The sequence below is a fragment of the Elephas maximus genome, chromosome 25 (assembly GCF_024166365.1).
Source record: "Elephas maximus indicus isolate mEleMax1 chromosome 25, mEleMax1 primary haplotype, whole genome shotgun sequence".
Lineage (NCBI taxonomy): Eukaryota > Metazoa > Chordata > Mammalia > Proboscidea > Elephantidae > Elephas > Elephas maximus.
This window is the reverse complement of record NC_064843.1, coordinates 46431748-46448218: the sequence shown is the minus strand read 5'-3', so window position 1 is coordinate 46448218 and position 16471 is coordinate 46431748. Positions and strand designations below refer to the sequence as shown.

Below are 16471 nucleotides of genomic sequence, written 5' to 3'. Positions count from 1 at the left end.
CTTCTAGTCAATTCTGACTCATAGCAACCCTATATAACTGCTGCTAATCCATCTTATCTACGTCATAGAGGTAGGCTTTACAACCCACAGGAAAATCATATCAGATGATAAAATGATGGACAATCACACAATACTGGGAATTATGGCCTAGCCGAATTGATACACATGTTCTTTGGGGACACAATTCAATCCATGACACTATCTTACTGGATTGCTTAAGGATTAAATTAGTTCATACATATAAAGTATTTAAAACAGTGCCTGGTGCAGAATAGTGGCTCAATAGCTATTAGTTATTACTGTGAGTATTACTGTCAACATCTCATAAAACCGAGTAATTCAATGACTTGTCTAAGGTCACACAGCTACATCATAGTAGACACTGAAGTCAACCTCCTCGTCTCAAATCCCTTACTGCTTTCCTCAAACCAAAGTGATTCTCACAGTGAAAGAGCAAATTCAGCGACCTGGTTAGCGGAGGCATCGCTAGGGGGCACAGGGCGGGGGTGGTGCAGACCACACTGGGTGACACTGTCAGAGGGGGGTGACACCAAAATCGCTGTCTATAAGATTTTTGTGCAGTGTTTTGGCAGAAATTTATTATTTTTAATATAAATATCCCTGTAGTTATTTGTAACAGCAAAAACATTTTTCGTAAGCCCAGCTTATATGTATCAATATACCTACAAGACTAAAACTCTATGCCAATTTACTTTTTGAACTTTTTAATGCACTCTGGTCCGAGCTGTCATTATTACCCAATTACAATAATGCTTCAAGTCAAGTGGTTTTGTCTGCACATGTTACGACACACACTGTTGTTTTCTTTGCTGCTGGTGTTTTTGTAGTCGCTCATTTTGTCGAATTTTCTGGTGTTTTAGCTGCAATATTGTGGTATGGTTTATAAGTAACATTAGCACAAAAAAAATTACTAAGGATTCTGTATGGCCTGGTACAGGAGATCGATGGAGGGTGAGTTATTGCACTGAGTGGCATCAACGCTGGTGACACCATTGCTGGTTGGGTATTTCTCCTGCCATCATTTTGAACCATGGTTCTTTACATTTCCTTTCTGTCTTATGGGGAAATGGAGAGAAATACAAATATATAAAGCAATTCCTTATCTGTTATGCTGTTAGAGGCTGTTGAGTTGGCCCCCATCTCATGGCGAACCCATGGGCAGTATGAATGGATCATTGTGAGCCATAGGGTTTTAACTGGCTGTTTTTTTGAAGTAGATTGCCAGGCCTTTTTTCCCAGTCCATCTTAGTGTGGATACTCAGCTGAAACCGTTCAGCATCATAGCAACAAGCAAGCCTCCTCTGTGCACGGTAGCTGTGCCTGGTAGCCGTCCGTGGTAGCCGTGGGTGGTAGCCGTGCCTGGTAGCTGTGCCTGGAAGCTGTGTCTGGTAGCTGTACCTGGTAACTGTGGCTGGTAGCTGTGCGTGGTAGCTGTGTGTGGTATCTGTGGCTGGTAGCTCTGCGTGGTAGCTGTGCATGGTAGCTGTGGTAGCTGTGCGTGGTAGCCGTGGCTGGTAGCCATGTGTGGTAGCCATGCATGGTAGCCATGGGTGGTAGCTGTACCTGGAAGCTGTGTGTGGTAGCTGTGGCTGGTAGCTGAGCATGGTAGCCGTGCATGGTAGCCATGGCTGGTAGCCGTGTGTGGTAGCCGTGTGTGGTAGCCGTGTGTGGTAGCTGTGCCTGGAAGCTGTGTCTGGTAGCTGTGGCTGGTAGCTGTGCGTGGTAGCTGTGCGTGGTAGCTGTGTGTGGTAGCTGTGCGTGGTAGCTGTGGCTGGTAGTAGTGCGTGGTAGCTGTGTGTGGTAGCTGTGGCTGGTGGCTGTGGCTGGTAGCTGTGCGTGGTAGCTATGCATGGTAGGTGTGCATGGTAGCTGTGGCTGGTAGCTGTGCATGGTAGCTGTGGCTGGTAGCTGTGCGTGGTAAGTGTGCGTGGTAGCTGTGCCTGGTAGCTGTGACTGGTAGCTGTGCGTGGTAGCGTGCATGGTAGCTGTGGCTGGTAGCTGTGCGTGGTAGCTGTGCATGGTAGCTGTGGCTGGTAGCTGTGCGTGGTAGCTGTGTGGTAGCTGTGGCTGGTAGCTGTGCGTGGTAGCTGTGCATGAGGAGCATTATTTGGGAATCAAACTTGGGTCTCTCGCATGGGAGATGAGAATTCTACCACAGAATTCCTTATTAGGGCTAATTTATTAACTTCCCAGCCCCCCCGAATGTGAACATTTGAAAAGCTATGAGTAGTGATAAATCTCCCTAAATTCTGCCTCAGAAATTCATATACAATTTGGTAATGCATTCTATTTGATGCCTTTTGATGCCAAGTAGGACAGGAAATAACACTTTATAACACTTTGATTATATGAATTTTGGGTCTTGATTTACCTCCTTCCTTGAAGTGACTCCACAGAATGCTGCCAAGGGAATCAAAATGACCCATGAAAGGGTTCTGAGCAGACCTAGGTCAAAGGCTAGCCATTTCTTTATTCTAAGACCACACACAGACAAGGGGCTTTGGAATCCCAGATGTTTGTAATTCTGAAACTTAGGTAGGAAAAAAAAAAGGGAGATACTAACTGAATATATGTCTATTTAAAGTTGGGATAGAAAGCCCTTTCTAAGCATGATGCCATAGAAAACAATCATTAAAACAAAAACAAATAAATCAACATAAGAGCTTATTTTTGTGCTGTCAAATTTCTATAAAAATCGAAAGCAAATGGCAAATGGAAAAAAAATCTGAAAAAAATATGAGACTATAAAGGGTTAACATCCTTTCCACATAAAGAGCCATTATATTTGAATAAGAAAATAACATACACCAGCACAACTAGATGGTGCCCGGCTACCAACAACGGCTGCTCTGACAGGGATCACAATAGAGAGTCCTGGACAGAGGTGGAGAAAAATGTAGAACAAAATTCTAACTCACAAAATAAAAAACAACCAGACTTACTAGTCTACAGAGACTTTTGAAACCATGAGAGTATAGACCTTGGACACCGTTTTAACTCAGTAGGATTAGACAGTTCCACAAAACAAAATGAGACTAAATGGGCACATCAACCCAGGGGCAAGGACAAGAAGGCAGGAAGGGACAGGAAAGCTGGTAATGGGGAACTAAAGCCGAGAAAGGGAGTGTTGACGTGGGGTTGCCAACCAATGTCACAAAACAATATGCGTATTAATTGTTTAATGAGAAACTAATTTGCTCTGTAAACCTTCATCTGCAACATTATTTAAAAAAAAAAAAAAAAAAAAACTCCAAAATGGACAAAAAGACATTACTGGACAAAAGATATAAAGAAGAAATTTAACAACGGAGAAATAAAATTGGCCAATGAATATATGAAAAACATTCAATTTTGCTAATAATCAATGAATTATAAATTAAAATTGCATTTTCCTTGAATATCAAATTATTATTTTAAAATGGTACAGTATGATGACGTTAGGAAAGAAATATATGTTTTCCGATACTGATGTAAAATGTAACAATCTTTCTAGAAAATAATTTGGCTCTGTGTGTCAATGCTTTAAAAATGGGAATTCCATGTGATGTGCAAATTATCTTCTAAGAATTCCAAGGAAATAATTAAAATTTTGAAGAAAACATATCTGCAAGGATGTGTATGCCTCTATTATTTTTAGTAGGAGAAAAGTTGAGAAAAATCCCAAAAGTCCCATAATAGGAGATTGGTTGCAAAAACTAGGGTGCACAAAAAATGGGATAAACTTTAAAAGAATTATGGTTAGAAAAGTTGTAATGACATGGGAAGATGTTACGATATACCAGCTTTTAAAAAGACAGTTATGAACAGTTCTAATGCCCTAAAATACATTTTTAAAGACCAGGAAGGCACACTATAGTTTAAGAATGTTTCTTGGGAGTGGTGGGATTACTCCTGACTTTATAGTCTTTTATTTTTGGTCCCTCCTCATAGCATTTTGTATGAATTATTTTGGAAGAAGAAGGTAATAAAAATTAGATTGAAAAGAAGAGAGAAAAGTGGAGAAGGAACAATGAAGGGAATAGAAGTGAAGGAAAGGGAGTGGTGAAGGCTGTCAACAAATCTCACTTGGTAAGACACCTTGGAGCCTACGAATGATTTTTCACTCTATTTGATATTTGACAGGTGTCATTGTCCCCATTTTATGGATAAAGAGCTCGAGTTCCAGAGAAAGCAGGTTTTCATAGCTAATAAATGACAGGGTTTACCCTCCAACTCACTTCCAGTGGGTCCAAGCTCCGTGCTCTGAGTAATAGGGGTAATTGGGAAGAAAAATGAGAAGAAATTTACTTAGAAACTGCAGTTTGATAGCCCAAGCAGGACTATTTGATCCAGAATTATTTCTCCAGGCACTGACCATAAGGGATTATTCAATGCCTATTGGATTTATTTAACAAACACTTGTAAGGCTGTTACCAAGCTCTAGGCACTAGTTTAAGTACATTAAAAACACTAAGCCTTTGAATCTTCAGAGCAGCCCAAAGAGGTAGGTACTATTATTAAGCCCATTTTACACATGAGAAACTGAGGCACATAGTGGATGAGTAACTTGCCCAGGGTCTCACAATTCATAAATGATAAAGCTGCGACTCAGACATAGGCATTCTGGCTCCAGAGCCTGGGCTCCTAACCACATTATGCTTTATTTCCTATAAAATGTCATGTAGGGAAACACATCTATCTATTGATTATAATACTGTAGGAATGATTAATTTATTTCCTTAGATGAGCGCAAAGCAACCTACCCTCCCCCAAGAGAGTAGAATGTCTGACAAATATTTGGAAGGTGTGTTGACATTGAGGACACAGAAGAATTGGAAATGACAATGAAAGGCTATACATGCTGCCCATAAGGATCTCAGATCCTGGGTCAGATTTCTGTTTGGGCAGTCACATCACAGTTTATCTTCCAAATTTGGAGTAGAAAACTCCCTCAAGGATTTCAGTATTCTTAAGCTTTTCCTCTATGTTCTAATTACTATGTGTGGATTGTTAGTCTATTTAATATTTAGACTAATCCTAGAAGCTGGTGGCCATCAGCTGATAATATTCTTTGGTTGATATGTTTTGGGTGTGAGATGAATGGGTTACTTGGAAGGGAAGGGCTGTGTGGCTGGAACAAAAGCTGTTGGTGTCTGTGTTAGTTCTTGTTATGCGTCAACTTGGCTAGCCCATGATGCTCAGTACTATGTAATTATCCTCCATGTTGTGATCTGATGTAAACAGAGTTCCGTTGAGGTTGTGGCCTGTATCCAATGTATATGGATGTTCTGGCAAAGCTTTTGATCCTGCATCTGACTGGTCATCATCTGACCTCCGGTTTTTGGGACATGAGCCAGCAGCCTGATGCCTAAGTTGCAGATTTTGGGATACGCCAGCTCCAATAGCCCTGTGAGCCAGCAGCCCACCTCTGACCTGATGATCTTGGGTTCGTTAGCCCCTGCAAACATGTGAGTCAGGAGAAGTCTCCAGCCTAATGCCTGACCCACGGATTTGGAACTTGCCGGCCTCCACAACTGAGTGAGTCATGTCCTTGAACTAAATCTCTATGTGTGTGTGTGTCTACATATATACACATACTTCACTGTTTTTGTTCCTCTAGAGAACCCAGCCTAAGACATTTTGTCCTGAGAGTGGTTCTAGAGGAACAAAATTGTAAAGACGAGTTTTCTGAATTAGTTCTCAAGTCTGGCTAGTCTTAAAGGCACTGATGACTCTGCCTCCAGTACTAAAGCGGGCACTGCTAATCCAGGTGGCAATAGAAATATGTAAGATATTAACACTACTGGACCGAATACTTGTCAGAGATAAGGCCCTGGGTGATTACATATTTGATACTTTTCTAGCATTTCGTCAGAATAAGAAGTATAAGGAAGCTGGTTTGTTGGTCTTGCTTTTGCTAGGCAAAGTAGTGAAAGAAAGGAATGAGCTCAAAGCTTCAGAGTCACAGCTTAAACACCGCATACAAGACCTGAAAGTTGCCCCTTGTGCCCTGAAAGAAAGCCTTATTTCTTTTAGTTACAGCGCTGATATTGCCAAAAACCTAATCCAGAGCCTTATTGTAAGAGTAGCTGAATTACAATGCCAATTGAATTCTCAACTGGGAAGGGTGTCTGATGTTAAAGTGAAGACACTGATTGGGAAGAAATGGAATCCTGGAACTTGAGATGAGGACATAGGGGCAGAAATCATGAAGCTGGGGACGCTGAGTCCCTAAATCCCATTGAATCACTCCTGCTAACAGAACTAGCCCTCTTACTCCTGTATGAAGAGATTACTTAGTCTGCTAAACCACCCTCACCAGTAAAACTGTTCTCTCTCTACCCCTGCCTGATGAGGTTAACCCAGCTGTGCCTGAAGAGATTTTGTCCAGGATATTGCATGGGGTGGAGCCTAGAGATTGCCTGGGGCATCGGCTGAGGTACATGTCTTACAAGACAGTGCTGAATGTCCCCGGGATCCACCCCCACCATCCATTTTTCTTTTAGAGCTATACAAAAAAAAAAAAAAAAAAAAAAACAGCAAAAACAAACCTGTTGCTATTGAGCCAATTCTGACTCATAACAACCTATAGCACAGAGTGAAACAGCCCCATAGGGTTTCCTAGGCTATAATCTTTACAGAACAAACTGCCACATCTTTCTCCTACAGAGTGGGTGGTGGGTTCGAACTGCTGACCTTTCATTTAGCAGTTGAGTGCTTTACCACTGCCCCACCAGGGCTCCTGTCTAGACCTATAACTATGCTTAAGTTTCAGTGAGCTCTGAGAGGTGAAGTACAAAATGTGACCCAGGGGGAGGTATGCTACACTCCAAAAGAACTGCTTGACTTTTCTAATATGTACAAACAGAAACCTGGGGAATATGTGTGGGAATGGCTATTAAGGGAATGGGACAATGTGCAAGGAACATAAAGTTGGATCAGTCTGAATTTATTGGTATGAGCTCACTAAGCACAGATTCTTCATTTAATGTTTCGACTTAGGAGGTTAGAAAAGGATCTAATAGTTTATTTGCTTGATTCACTGAAGTATGGATTTCACAGTGGCCCACACAAAATCAAGTTGATAGGCCAGGCCTGCCTTGGCATACTGTAGAAGAAGGCATTCAAAGGCTTAGGGAAATTGGCATGTTAGAGTGAATTTATAAAGCTGGGCCCACAGACCCACGTGTGGAGTGTCCAGAGGACACACCTTCTACCACAGTGGTGAGGAACAAATTTGTGAAGGGAGTCCTAGCATCCTTGAATACTATTGATTGCTATTTTATGTCAGTCAGATTTGACAGTGAGAACTGGCCTAATTGAACTAAGACACCCAACTACAATGGGGTAATTCGACCCTGTGGTGGTAGAAGCCAAGTGGCGCCACTTACTTAATTGACAGAGGTAAAGTGAGCATTTTTACCGTAATAGACAGCAGAGTCAAAACAGTACTCAGAATAGTTTGACTTATATGGACTTATGGCATTGTCCACTTAGTCACGGTGTCCCCAGGAGTCAAATAAATAGGAAAGCTACTAAATATTTACTTGATCTGTACAAGCGGAAGAATTCAAGATCAAGTGACTGGCAGTCACTTGAATCACCAAAACAGAGTCACGGCCCTCCAATCAATACCGAGACTTGAGCCAGTTTACACATCCACAACCCCTTGGATGAAGGAGAGGCTGGAGCTCCTTGAGAAATGACCCCACTGTACTGCCAAAAATATATACTGTTAGTCTTTCTCCCAGCCTTCCTCAAAAGGATCTGTGACCTCTTTTTAACAAGAGTGACTGTTCATTGGGGAAAAGGAAATAACAAAGCTTATTGGAGATTAGTGGATGCTGGCTCTGAACTGAAACTAATCCCAGGAGAACTAGAATATCACTGTGGCCACCAGTTACAGTAGGGGCATATGGAGGTTAGGTTATTAATGGAGTCTTAGCTCGGGTCTATATCACAAGTGGGTTCAGTGAGTCCCTGAACTCATCCTGTAGTGATTTCACCAGTTCTAGAATGCATAACTGGAATAGACATACTTAGAAACTGGCAGAACCCCCATATTGGATCCCTGACATGTGAAGTAAGGGCTATTATGGTAGGAAAAGCCAAGCTGAAGCCATTAAAACTGCCTCTATGTAGGAAAATAGCAAACCAAAAGCAATACTGCATTCCTGGAGGGATTGCAGAGATTAGTGGCACCATCAAGGACTTGAAAGATGCAGGGATGGTGGTTCCCACCACATCTCCATTTAACTCGCCTCTTTAGTCTGTGCAAAAAACCAAGTGGATCTTGAAGGATGACAGTGGATTATCAAAAACTTAACAAGGTTGTGAGTCCAATAACAGCTGCTGTTCCAGATGTGGTTTCATTGCTTGAGCAAATTAATATATCTCCTGGCACCTGGTATGCAGCTATTGATCTGGCTAATGCTTTTTTCTCCACACCTGTTTTGAAGGACCACAAGAAGCAGTTTGCTTCAGCAGGCAAAGCCAGCAATACACCTTCGCTGTCCTACCTCAGCAGTATGTCAACTCTCCAGCACTAGGTTATAATTTAATCCACTGGGACCTTGATTGCCTTTCCCTTCCACAAGCTGTCACACTTGTCCATTACATTGATGACATTACTCTGATTGGACCCAGTAAGGAAGAAATATCAATGACTCTACATTTATTGGTAAGATATTTGTATGCAAGAAGGTGGGAAATTAACCAGACAAAGATTCAGGAGCCTTCCACTTCAGTGAAATTCTAGGGGTCCAGTAGTGTGGGGCATGTCGAGATATTCCTTCTAAAGTGAAGGATAAGTTTGTGCATCTGGCCCTTCCTACAATTAAAAAGAAGACACAATGCCTGGTGGGCCTCTTTGGATTTTGGAGGCAATGTATCCCTCATGTGGGTGTTCCAACCAGGCCTATCTATCAAGTGACTCGAAAAGCTGTTAGTTTTGAGTGGGGCCCAGAACAAGAGAAGGCTCTGCATCATGTTCAGGCTGCCTTGCAAGCTACTTTGCCACTTGGCCATATGATTGGCTGATCCAATGAATGCTTGAAGTGTTAGTGAAAAATAGAGATGCTGTTTGAAGTCTTTGGTGGGCCTCTATTGGTAAATCAGAGCACAGACCCTTAGGATTTAGGAGCAAAGCCCTGCCAAACTCTGTCTCCACTCCTATCACACTGCCTTCCCTCTCCCAGTCTGCACCTATGGCCTCATGGCATGTTCCTTATGATCAGTTGACTGAGGAAGAGAAAATGCATGCCTGGTTTATAGATGGTTCTATGTGATATGCGGACACCACTCAAAAGTGGACAGTGGCAACACTGAAGCTCCTTTATGGTACCTCCCTGAAGAATAGTGGCGAAGGGAAATCCTCCTAATTGGCAGGAATTTGAGCAGTGTACCTGCCTGTTCATTTTGCTTGAAAGGAGATATGGCCAGATGTGCAACTGTATACTGAGTCATGAGCCGTTTGGCCAGTGGTTTGGCTGGGAGGTCAGGAACTTGGAAGGAACACAATTGGAAAATTGGTGACAAGAAGGTATGGGGAAGAGGTATGTGGATATACCTTTCTGAATGGGCCAAAGAAGTGAGGATATTTGTGTCTCATGTGAATACTCACAGAAAGGTGACCTTGGCAGAAGAGGATTTTAACAATCAAGAGGATAGGATGACGTGTCCTGTGGAAACCAGTCATTCTCTTTCTCCAGCCACTCCTGATATTGCCCAATGGGCTCATGAACAAATTGGCCATGGTGCCAGGGCTGAAGGTTATGTATGGGCTCAGCAACATAGACTTTTACTAACCAAGCCCAACTTGGCTAAAGCCTCTGATGAGTGCTCAATCTGCCAGCAGCAGAAACCAACACTGAGTCCTTGATCTCACACCATCCCTTGAGGTGATCAGCCAGCAACCTGGTGGCAGGTTGATTACATTGGACTGATATCATCTTGGAAAGGGCAGTGTTTTGTTCTTACTGGGATATCCACTTGCTCTGGATATAGATTTGCCTTTCCTGCATGCAATGCTTCTGCCAAAACTACCATCCATGGACTTACAGAATATCTTACAAAATGCCACACAGCATTACCTTGGATCCAGGAACTCATTTCACAGCAGATGAAGTGCAGCAATGGGGCCATGCTCATGGTGACTCGATGGCAGTGGGTTGGGTTACCATGTTCTCCATCCTCCTGAAGCAGCTAGCTTGATAGAACGATGGAATGGCCTTCTAAAGACACAATTACAGTGCTAACAAGGTGGCAATACTTTGCAGGTTTGGGTCAGTGGTCTCCAGGAAGCTGTGTATGCTCTAAACCAGTGTCTAATATATGGTGTTATTTCTCCCATAACCAGGATTCATGGGTCCAGAAATCAAGGGGTGGAAATGGGAGTGGCACCACTCACTATTACCCCTAGTCACCCACTCATAAAATGCTTGCTTCCTGTCCTCTTGAACTTGTTCTCTGTAGGTAGGTCTAGAAGTCTTAGTTCCAAAGGGAGGAATGCTACCACCTGGAGACACAACATGTGTTCCACTTAACTGGAAGTTAAGAATGCCACCCAGCCACTTTGAGCTTCTCATGCCTCTGTATCAACAGGCAAAGAAGGGAGTTACCATATTGGCTGGTGTAATTGATCCTAATTACCAAGGGGAAATCAGATTAATACTACATAATGGAGGTAAAGAAGAGTATGCCTGGAATACAGTAGATCCCTTAGGGCATCTGTTAGTACTACCATGCCCTGTAATTAAAGCCAATGGAAAACTATAGCAACCTAAATCCAGCATGACTACTAATGGCCCAGACCCTTCAGGAATGAAGGCTTGAGTCACCCCACCAGGCAAAGAACCACAATCAGCTGATGTGCTTTTGAGGGCAAAGGGAATAGGGTAGAAGAATATATTTCTAAATACCAGTTATGATCATATGACCAGTTGCAGAAACGAGGACTGTAATTGCTATTAGTATTTCTTCCTTGTTTTATTATACGTATATGTTTATAAAAAAAAAATGTTTATATATATGCATATATACACAGTCATGTGTAGCTTAATGTCCATGATACATTCTGTGAGGTAGGACGTTATGTGATTTAGATGTTTTGTGAACATGACATTGGATGCTGCTGCCTACAAGTCATAGCACACTCTGTTATATGGTAAACTTTTTATTTGTAAGTAGGGAAAGTTCACATTAAAATAATGATGGAAATTACAGTACATACAGAAGTTAGTAACACAGGCATTTATTATAACTATCAAGACATATGTATTGTAGGTTACATATGTATTGTACCATTATACACCTGGCAGCACAATCTTTTTTATACAAGAGACATGAGATACATGCATTGCATGGGGAAAGCTGTTTGCTATGTCTGGTTACGTCTGCTATGTCCCTTTTTCCAATCAGGTTTATGAGCTCTATTATAAGCTTATGTGGCCATGGAGTATATGCAGTCGGATGTTGCCTGAGCAGATGTTATTCGACCCATGTCTGTATGTATATACGAATATACGTGTATATGCGTATATGCATATATGTACGTATGTATATGTATATATTTTTATATATACACATGTATATGTATACACACACACACACATATATATAGCAAATATTTTCTGTTTTCTTTCTTCTTTTATCCCATTACTTACAAGATGTAAACGGGGCTAGTGCCCTTTCTGTTGTATGCATGTTAGTTGTGTTATGTTAGCCACGAGTATGACTTTAGAGATTATGTATGGTTTAAGGAGATATGTACAGGTGCCAAGCTGACAAGGGGTGGGCTGTGATGGCTAATGTTAGTGTTCTCTTGGCGAAGCCATGGTTCTCAATATTACGTAATTAACCTCCATTTTGTGGTCTGATGTAAAAGGAGTTTCCTTGGGGGTGTGACCTGCATCCAATATATATGGATGGTCTGGCAAAACTCTCTCTCTCTCTCTCGACCCTGCATCCAACTCTTCATCAACTGACCTCTAGTTCTTGGGATGTGAGCCAGCAGCTTGCTGCCTGAGCTGCAGATTTTGGGCTGGTCAGCTCCTGCAACCACGTGAGTCAGGAGAAGCCTCCAGCCTGATGCCTGACCCATGAATTTGGAATTTGCGAGCCTCCACAAATGCCTGAGCCATTTCCTTGAAAAAAAGTTCTCCCTCTCTCTCTGTATATACACTCTTCCCTGGTTTTGATTCTCTAGAGAATCCAGCCTAACACAGTGCCCTACTTGTATTCCCTTGTTACTTACCATTTCTGTCAGAACCAGTAACTTTTTGTTGGAAATTTCCTCTGGCAGCAGATGCCCATGGGTTGGTGAGTTGAGAGTGGATGAGTGAGAGGTGATTCCTCAGTCAAAAATTTACATGAGTTGGTGGATAAAAAGCCCAACTCTCTCACCCTCTGATCAGGGTAACTGAAATATTTTCTAATACTGTTGCCAAGTGTTCTCCAGTGGGACCGAGCCCTAGATGCCCACAGAAGCTACTTGCTCTTTAACACACTGTTCATTGATTATCGTTCCATCCCTGTCTCACCTGCGCACTCTCTGACCTCACCTAGGGATCACTGCCCAGATAAATGAATTGCACTTATATCTTTGCCTCAGAGTTGGTTTCAGGAGGAATGAAAATCAAGACAAATGCTAACTGATGGCCATATATAGCCACAAGCAAACTTAAGAGTTGAAGAATGTTCATATTTAGTAGAACTGGCTTTCTTTCTGAAAACTCAGTAAATTAACATTAAATTATGCAGTTGTTTTATGATTTACTCCATCTTTTCCATAAAGAAAGTCTGATACTTGGAAAGATTGTGAAATCTATGGGAAATTGTAGTGGAAGACTTCTTTGTCACCCTCCTAATTATCGGACTCCTAATTAAGGCTCCTTTCTCGAGGGCCTTGCCCCCTAGCTAAGAAAAAGTGTTGGGCCAAGTTCAGAGACTAGTGATCACTTAGCAATCCTGTCTAAACATAGTGTCTCTATGAACATGGTGAGTCAGTACGTGCTGTTAGATGCGTCCAGTTGATTTCCAACTCATGGTGACCCCATATAACAGGGTAGAGCTGCCCCAGAGGGTTTTTTTAAGCTGAAAATTTTATGGGAGCAGATCGCCAGGTCTTTCTCCAGCATAGCCACTTGATGGGTTCAAATCACCAACTTGTATGTATCCCGTATGTTTATTTACTAAGTTTGGCAATCCTAGATGAATAGGCGGATCCCTGGTGGCACTGTGCTTGGCTGCTAACTGAAAAGTTGGCTGTTCGAACCCACCAGCTGCTCCATGGGAGAAAGATATGGCAGTCTAGTCCCATAAAAGTTAAACCAAAAATCAGATTCGTGGCCCATTGAGTTAAGCTGAGTTGATCCGACCCATAGCAACCCTTTAGGACAGGGTAGAACTGCCTCATAGGGCTTCCAAGGAGCAGCTGGTGGATTTGAACTGCCAACCTTTTAGTTAGCAGCTAATCTCTTAACCACTGCGCCACGTCTTGTGAAAAATGATTATCATCATTTACTGAGCAATTAATGTGTACCAGGCAATTTGTAACTATTATCTCATCTATCCTGTAAAACAGTCAAAAGATTTGTGAGCCCAAGACCCCAAAGATCTTTCTCCAGCCCCTGTGGAAGTGGAAACCAAAGCTCAGAGAGGTTAAATACCTCGCCCAAGGCTATTAACCACTTCTGCAATGATGCCCATAATAACCTACCTGGTCAGTTACTACCATTTCCAAACTTAACAACAGCAAACTCTGGGGCAAACTCTGTGCTACGTAGTCTTATAAAAGTTCTGTTTTTATAGTTTCATTGTTTCAGTTTTGAGAGGATGGAATAAGCCATAGAAATATGAGCCTTGGGCAAAATTCAAAAGCACAATCAAAGGGGCTTAAATTTTAAACAAAGAAAAATTAACATTCCTAAAACTCTTTTAAGGTGGAAGAAAAATAACTGGACAACAGTGAATGGAAGGCAGTTTGTCATAATTATGTTACAGATAGAAAAGTGACTACAGTAGATGAAGTAATTGTAGGTTTTAATAATTGACAGTTGTTCTAATATTTATGTACAGTCTCATCAATGGCTGTGCTTATAGTGACACATCTATCTGCAACTCTAGGAGCTTAATTTATATTATTACTATTATTTTGATTCCTAAGTTTTGTCCTTCATACAAATTTCAGGGCAGAATACAAAATAATTTCTTCAAAAATTTAACATATTTAAGAAAATAATAATAAACACAAATGCTAGAACATAAAATAGTTGGTCTCCTCAGGTTAAATTTCCATTTACATGATAAATAGAGCTTCTCTGGCTTCTCAAAGAACTAATCAATGAAATGTTAAAATGTTTGCTATATTCCCTACTACTTTAAAGAATATTATCATGAAGCCTTGGAAATTGCTATGGTTTCGTGCACAATAGCTTTAATGAAATTTTATTTCCTCTTCCATGGAGTTATATTAACTCTTTTTTCTCCTTTTAGACATGGGAAGTCAAAAAGAAATGGGAAAAAAATGAGATTAAATATTCATTTATCCTTTTGCTCCTGGCTTGTAATGCGGACAAATGCCACATGAGGGAGTGCTGGGACCTCAAATAGAGAAAATCTAAACCCACCTAATTTTTTTTTTTTTTTAATGCGTTCCAGGAATGCTCAGCATATTAGCAAATTCTTATTAAACTGTCAGGAAAAAAAGAAAAAAAGGTTTTAAAGAAATTCCTGTCCCTGGATGCAATTAGAGGCTACCACACAGGATTTGATGGGCCATAAAACCATTAAATCTAAACACTTTTTTTTTGAGCCTAAAAAACATTCCAAAGTGAAGTTTTGGGACGCAGCTATGAGTTGACCACCTATTAAGGTGCAGGTGGAACAGATTGCAGGGCAGCACAAAGAGCCATACAAACCCCAAAGAACTGAATTAGGGTGTAGGTGCGAGCTTTAGCTGTCGAATTTTCTGGATTTTCCGAGATTAAATGATCAACCTTAGCATTGAGTGAAAGACCATTCAATGGGAAAAATTGTCATTTCCTTTGCTCCAAACCCAAATGACGTATTTTTGAAAGCTTTATTGATTTATAGATTTATGAGTTGTACTAGATTACCGAGTAGATGTATGTGTATATATTTCAGCATACCTACTAGGAAAATATCCTCATTATTCTCAATTTTATCTAATCCAGGCAAAGCACCAGATTTGCCTTAAATGGGATTTTTACTCTTTCTGAAGTGAGTGCCTTTTATGCACCAGGTGCAATGCTTGGCCTTTACATTCCTGCCATTTAATCCTCACAACAGGCCTGTGAAGCGATTACCACTCCCCTCATCTGACAGCAGGAGAAGGAAGCCCTCGATCAAGGTCTAGTGTCGGCCAACGGTGGAGACAGCGTTTGAAACCAGGTTTCACTCAAGTCTGGCCTTTGGTTCTTGGGCCCGGGTATTTGTTTTTGTTTGCCGATTTTTATAAGAGGAAACAAAAGTTGGGGGAAATTAAAGAGGAAATTCATTGGAAATTCGCCCAATCCATATTGGCTAAACATTGGAAAGGGGAATACCTCTCAGTAGCATTATAATAAAAATATCAGTTCACACCTTTTATTACCCATGTTTCCAACCTATTTCAGATCAGTTTTATGTTTTGGATCTTCCTTTCCAATGATCAAAAGGCCATGAATAGTCTCTCTTTGTACACACAAACGCACACAAGGACTCATGCACACACATACATGTATATGCATTAAATGATTATGGACCTTCTTTAGTGTACAGAGATATGTAATATCTATCTATCTATATACATATATATATATAACATACATGTATATAATTCTTTGCTCAAGTATTTTCATGAAAATTGTAGTTTCAATGTTGAAATGACTTTGCAACAAGACCAACTTCATTAATAGAAAACAGTTATTAAGATTTACAATCTAGCTACGGTGGAGACCAACATCAAATGGTATGATTTTCAGGACATAGCACTGAAATTTAAGCCGTTGGGTAGCTTTCTTGAGAGCAGGAGATTGCTTCCCTTCTGACTTATTACTGTTTCTGATGACATCAAAGGGTGACAATGTGAAGTCACAGGCTCACACGTGTATCCCAACACTGGGGTTGTTCAACTGCGGGAGGCTGACTGAAGTTGTCATGTGCAAACTTGATGGTTCTCAAACTGTCACAGCAATGTGGTCTCCATGTGATCTGCCAGCTATGCCAGTGCCTGAGAACTCAATAAAATGACAGAATAACAACCCAGTAACGTAGTGGTTAAGTGCTACGGCTGCTAACCAAAGGGTCGGCAGTTCAAATCCACCAGGCACTCCTTGGAAACTCTATGGGGCAGTTCTACTCTGTCCTATAGGGTCGCTATGAGTCGGAATCGACTCAACGGCACTGGGTTTGGTTGGCTTGGTAACCATTACAGTAGCACTCGTGTTTTAGTTTATTGCTGAATTCCACC

The 16471-nt window shown here is 41.3% G+C and overlaps 1 protein-coding gene across 1 annotated transcript in view; it reads left to right on the top strand.

The window, feature by feature from the left end:
- Nucleotides 1-16471, top strand: part of HAO1 (hydroxyacid oxidase 1) — a 63769-nt gene that overhangs the window by 8788 nt on the left and 38510 nt on the right. The gene's annotated exons all lie outside the window — the stretch shown is intronic.